This window comes from Trachymyrmex cornetzi, unplaced genomic scaffold (assembly GCF_001594075.2).
Source record: "Trachymyrmex cornetzi isolate Tcor2-1 unplaced genomic scaffold, Tcor1.1 scaffold681, whole genome shotgun sequence".
In the NCBI taxonomy this organism is placed as follows: Eukaryota; Metazoa; Arthropoda; class Insecta; order Hymenoptera; family Formicidae; genus Trachymyrmex; species Trachymyrmex cornetzi.
In genome coordinates this window covers 219,157-225,267 of record NW_017300005.1, presented here as the reverse complement: position 1 = coordinate 225,267, position 6,111 = coordinate 219,157, and the positions used below count along the sequence as shown (strand labels likewise).

At 42.0% G+C, this 6,111-nt stretch overlaps 1 pseudogene; it reads left to right on the top strand.

Annotated features, from left to right (window-relative positions):
• Nucleotides 1-894: 894 nt before the first annotated feature.
• LOC108767471 (uncharacterized) lies at nt 895-2,630 on the top strand (annotated as a pseudogene).
• Nucleotides 2,631-6,111: the final 3,481 nt, after the last annotated feature.

Sequence of the window (6,111 nt, the reverse complement as noted above, 5' to 3'; positions counted from 1 at the left end):
GAAAGTAGAGATTTCAAGCTTTAAAATGCTTTTTTAAAAATCTCGTTATGATCATTTTTTACGAAGTTACATTCTTCTGAATTTTGACCTATTTTTGAGGTGGACTTAAGTGATCCTTTAATTTTTTTGCGTAGTGTATTTATATCTGTACCTATTTTATTTCATGCTTTTTCTCTTTTTTTTAGTATATTTTTTAATATATTTATGACCCTAGTGTACTAAATGTTACATTTTGCCACCAGGTGTCAGTACGTTTTAAATTTTCGTCGCGGCAACACTGGCTGAAGGCAGTGTTGTTAGACGGGTCGGATTTCTGACGCATGCGCGTCCAATGTAGCTTCAGTAACGTACCGGTCACTAATAAATAGGAGACCATTAGTCGCCTATGTAAAATTTTTTCAAAAATGTTTAAAATTTTAATATATTTTACATATTTTACATATGTATACATACATATAAATATATATAATAATTTCTATATATGTTTACATACGTAAAATATGTAAAATATATTAAAATTTTAAACATTTTTGAAAAAATTTTACATAGGCGACTAATGGTCTCCTATTTATTAGTGACCGGTACGTTACTGAAGCTACATTGGACGCGCATGCGTCAGAAATCCGGCCCGTCTAACAACACTGGGTGAAGGGAGTGTCTAAAGCTCACTTTTCATGAGTCGCACGCGAGGCGCCATACTGAGAGGTCATTCGTCCGCGTTTCGCTTTTGTTTGTTCGAGTTCACGTGTTACATGCGCACCCGGGACATAATTCTTTTCGGCCTTTTTCAAGAGCCGATTCTATAGTTGCCTTACGTTTGTGTTTTATCGTAGCCTCCCATCGTATACAGCAGTGCAACCGCCACACGTGGCAATAGCTCCCTCGTGTAGAGGCATGTCCTCGGGCACACATGGGGGAAGTAATAATAATTCGCGCGGCATATCCTTTTCCCTCCACGCTCCTACCCTTGTGTACAACCCGCAAGATCCAGTAAAGTCTACTGCACATATCATGAATTTCAAGACTTCGGAAAACATATTTGATATTATGCTTAAATATTTGTTGGATGAAGCAGGCATTGCCGGCAATGAACCGGGGTGATCCCGATTGATCACGGCTCGATTGGACACCACCAATCACAGCGACCGGTGCTTAGGAGCTTTGTAGTCTCAAGCGCTGTGAGTGGCTCGTGTCCAATTGAGCCGTGTCCAACTGGGTGCCACCCCAATGAACCGAGTAACTCAAGCGGCCAAGTTGCGTCAGCTTTGAGCTCTCAAAATCATCCCACACCAGAAGCAACTCAGAGCTCGTTCATGGATGTTGATGAGATTATTAATACAAGAATGCGTCCTTCCTCTGATCGGGATATGGAACATTGGGTATGGAAATTATTGCGTTTTCCCCTCCCCCCCCCCCCAAAGAAATATTCAGAGGCTTCCTCTGCCTCCATTACGTCTTCAAATAATCAGGGACAGCGACAACAAGGCAAAGTCACGCCAATGAAATACAACTCGCAGAATAACGGCCCATACGCAGTTTATGTCTATGACATAAATCGCTAGAAATCTACACATCCTACAGTTATTTCCAGCATTATAGCGAAGACAGGAATTCCTGATATACAGGAAATCAAGAAAATCGGCAAAGGAAAAATACTCATAGAATTAAGAACTGCTCTGGCAGCGAATAGGTTAGTTGATAACTCCACACACACACACACACACACACATCTTCTCTAAGTATAATTTAAAAACCTTTATTCCAGCATTCAGAGTTCTGAGAGTGAGAGTCATCCAAGATGTCCTTACAGAAATTGATTTAGAAAGTGTTCTCAGGCACATCGAAGTTCCTAGCTGTAAAATTCTGGATATCCAGAGGTTCAATAGAAGGACAATTATAGACGGCAAAACCGAATACATACCTTCAAAGACACTGCGCATTATATTTGCAGGCCAGATATTGCCACATGAAGTGTTTTTGTTTAAAACTAGACGTGAGGTGCGCCCTTTTATTCCGAAGCCTCGCATTTGTTTTGCTTGCTACAGAATTGGGCACGTCGCAAAGGTATATGCAAGGGCCAGCCGAAATGCCTTTATTGTGGAGGCAATAGACATGAAGCGGAAGACCTCTGCCCTTGCCCTGGACATGAAGCGGATGTTAAATGCATCAACTGCAAAGGTAACCATTTAGCGACTTCCAAGGACTGCCCGATAATCTTGAAGCAGGATCAAATTATTAATCTGGCCGCTACAGAAAACATCCCTATCGCAGACGCCAGGAGAATCGTTAACAATAATAGCAGGCATTCCCCTCAAAATAATTCAAGGATGGATCTTAGGAATTTCCCATATTTAAGGAGGAAATCTAATTTTAATTCTCCGGAATCCCTAAGTATTGACAGTCCTAACTCATTTAATATTTTAGACTCGGATGATTATGGAGGAGATTACATGTCTTACGTAGACATTACTAAATCAAGACCACGCACTGATCCTGGAAGCCATAGCAGTGGGACTAACAAAAGCCGTCCCTCGCGCCCCTCAGCAATCCCTTCTGGTACTTCCCCCTCACATAGAAACGCCGGTCAACAACATCCGTATAACACCGATTATGACAGAAGAGCACATTAAAACGCACTCTATGATTATCAAGGAGGTAACGACGACTTCTCGGTTAACGGCTTGGCATATCAAGGTGCCTCCCCTCCTCAGCATGGCTTTCATAGTACAAATCCTCCTGTAAACACGAACTCCATACCGGAACTTATGAATTTTATTTCGGAACTTATATACTGCTTTCAAAATCGTGACTTTTCAAGCATTATTAGGTGTACAACTTTGATTCCGCCATTTTCCTATAGATGGCTTTAGCGGTAAGTGGTGGTCGAAATAAATAGATCATAGACGTCATACAATAAACTTGGGCATTTGTCAACATAACCCCATAGAAATATTAGTCGATTTTTGTCTGCATCATACAGTTATTCTTGATTGAAAATGTCAGTTTACGAGCCAAATTCTCGTCATTTGCGGGAGGTTTTAATTTTCTGCTTCAATATGAAGAAATCTGCGGCTGAGACTCATCGAATGCTCTCAAATACTTATGGTGAGGCTGCTATTAGTGAAAGAATGTGAAAGAGTGGTTTCAACGCTTCAAGAACGATGATTTTAACGTCGAAGACCGGCATAGCGGTGGAAGAGAGAAGGTTTTCGAAGATGCAGAATTGGAGGCATTACTTGATCAAGATTCGTGCCAAAATCAAGAAGAATTGGCACGATCATTGGGAGTGACTCAATAAGCCATTTCAAAACGCCTCAAAACCATGGGAATGATTTAGAAGTAAGGAAATTGGGTGTCATACGAGTTGAAGCCGAGAGATGTTGAACGGCGTTTGTTTGCTTGTGAACAGCTGCTTGAAAGGCAAAGACGGAAGGGATTTCTGCGTCGCATTGTGACTGGGGACGAAAAATGGGTTCATTACGATAACCCCGAGCGCAGAAAATCATGGCAAGATCCCGGCCATGCTTCCACGTCAACGGCCAAACCGAATATTCACGGCTCCAAGGTCATGTTCTGTATTTGGTAGGACCAGCTCGGCATAATGTATTATGAGCTGCTAAAACCGACTGAAACAATCACAGGCGATCGGTATCGAACGCAATTGATGCGTTTGAGCCGAGCATTGAAAGACAAACGGCCGCAATACAACGAGAGACACGATAAAGTGATTTTGGAGCATGACAATGCTCGACCCCATGTTGCGAAAGTGGTCAAGACATACTTGGAAACGTTGAAATGGGAAGTTCTACCCCACCCGCCGTATTCTCCAGATATTGCTCCTTTTGACTATCACTTATTTCGATCAATGGCACACGGCCTGGTTGACCAGCACTTCCGGTCTTATGAAAAAGTAAAAAATTGGATCGATTCGTGAATCGCCTCAAAAGATGACCAGTTTTTTCGACGCGGGATTCGTACGCTGCCCGAAAGATGGGAGAAAGTAGTGGCCAGCGATGGACAATACTTTGAATCATAAATGTATAACCAGTTTTTTACAATAAAGCCTCGAATTTCGGAAAAAAACGGCGGAAGCAAAGTTGTACATCTAATATTAGTATAATCCTCTCTATTATTAGGAATTTAGGTTATCCCAGCAATATGCATGATTCCTCTAATAATCCTCGTTTCTCCCTTCCCCCCAATCGTCGCTATAATCATTCAAACTCAGCTGAATCCTGGAACTATAGCCGTTCCCCTCAGTCTTCTAACACCCATGGGAATAGTTTTCGGAATTAATTCCGGTAACACGACTGACTTTGTACCCTTCTCACCTTTGTCCCCTTCTCCTGGAACTGAGAAAGAAGCTCCTCACCCCTCAGGTAACCAACACCAAAAGACAATAATAAGCAAAGGAATAAATAGAAAATCATTAGAGCATTTCAAAATTTCACAATGGAACTGCGGGGGTGCCCGAGGTAGTTCGGCATCCCTGCAAATCCTCTCTCAGGGCTATAATGTAATCTGCGTTCAGGAGTCTCTCCTTAAGCCTAGTGATCACTTTAAAATTAAATCATTCAAAGCCATCAGATCGGATATCATGCAAATAGGGCACAGGAGCATCTGTACCTTGATTTGGGAGAATATCAACTTCGAGATTATTCATTTAGCCAACGTTGAACATGCATCCGTGGAATACCAGGTTATCAAACTCTTCTCTCATAAGGACCCCATCCTCCTCTAGTAAATATTTATGGACACCCAGGACTAGATACTCCTCTTGCGTTCTATCTAAGTTTATTCAATTCTTTGGCAGAATATAATCATGTGCTGTTCGTGGGCGATTTCAACGCTCATCACGCGAACTGCAGCTGTGCCTCTCAGTCGGGTTCGGGTAGGAGACTAATGAGGGCAATTGAGAACAAAGATTTTATAATTCTTAATAATGGTGTCCCTACATAACTCTGTTTGCAAATCAGTCATCGATCTTGCACTGGTCTCTCCGCTTCTCGCCCCCCTATGTAGCAATTTTGTTCTCGATGACACGTATGGCAGTGACCATTTTCCCGTAGTCACGGAGATTAGACTCCTCCCCCACTCTTCTAGAAAATTCTGTTATAAATTAAAATTAAAATAGGAAGACTTAGACAAGCTATACGTCATTCATTCGGTGTTCGAAAGAACACCGCTCACGAAATCTCGTGTAATGAGTCGGTAGACGTCCTCTCTCAATATAACGCATTTTCTAAACATATCTAGAATCGGCAAAAGCCTTTTACCTGCTAGCAAAGGACTGCCACGCAGCAAAGTCGTCTCAAATCGCTCAGATCCTCCTCCTTGTTGGAACGAAAGTTGTGAAAACGCGGTTCAAAAAAGGAAAATCTCGCTTAAAGAATTCATTGCGCATCCTGACAAAACTCGTTTCGATACCTATAGAAAATCCAAGAAGGAATGCGCGGATTGCTTATCCAAAGCAAAGCATCTGAGTCGGAGAAAGCTAGTTGGAGGTTTCAACAGCACAACCTCCACGCAGCAAATATGGTCCCTCATTAAATACTTTAGACGTAACAAGGATTCCTCTTGTCATACGAATAACCTTTCTAAAATATCACTTGAAGCGATAGACAAACTATGTCCCCCCTTTTGTTACTATGGTCGCTCGAAGCAATAGACGACATGAGACAAGAAGATCTTCTCCAAAATAACGCTCATCACTGGCTAGGTTAACCTTTCTTGCCTGACGAATTCTCAAGGGCCATAAGCGTGACCAAAAAGCGCTCTGCTCCCGGCTTGGACCAAGTTGACTATAACATAATCTCCAATCTTTCAGAAGAATACTGCACTCACCTCTTCAGTTCATATAATAAGATTCTATCTCAAGGGGTGCTCCCGGAATCTTGGCTGGACTCGTTGGTCATATTAATCTCGAAACCAGGGGGCGAGTCAGTTCGTCCCATCTCCCTGCTTTGCTAAGATTATGGAATATATGATTTACTTCAGACTTAGATGGTTTTTGGAATCACGTCCCATCTTACCGCAGACATAATCTGGTTTTCGACCTTCTAGATCTTGTATTGATAATTTGGCTACTCTCACTACTAACATTAGAACTGG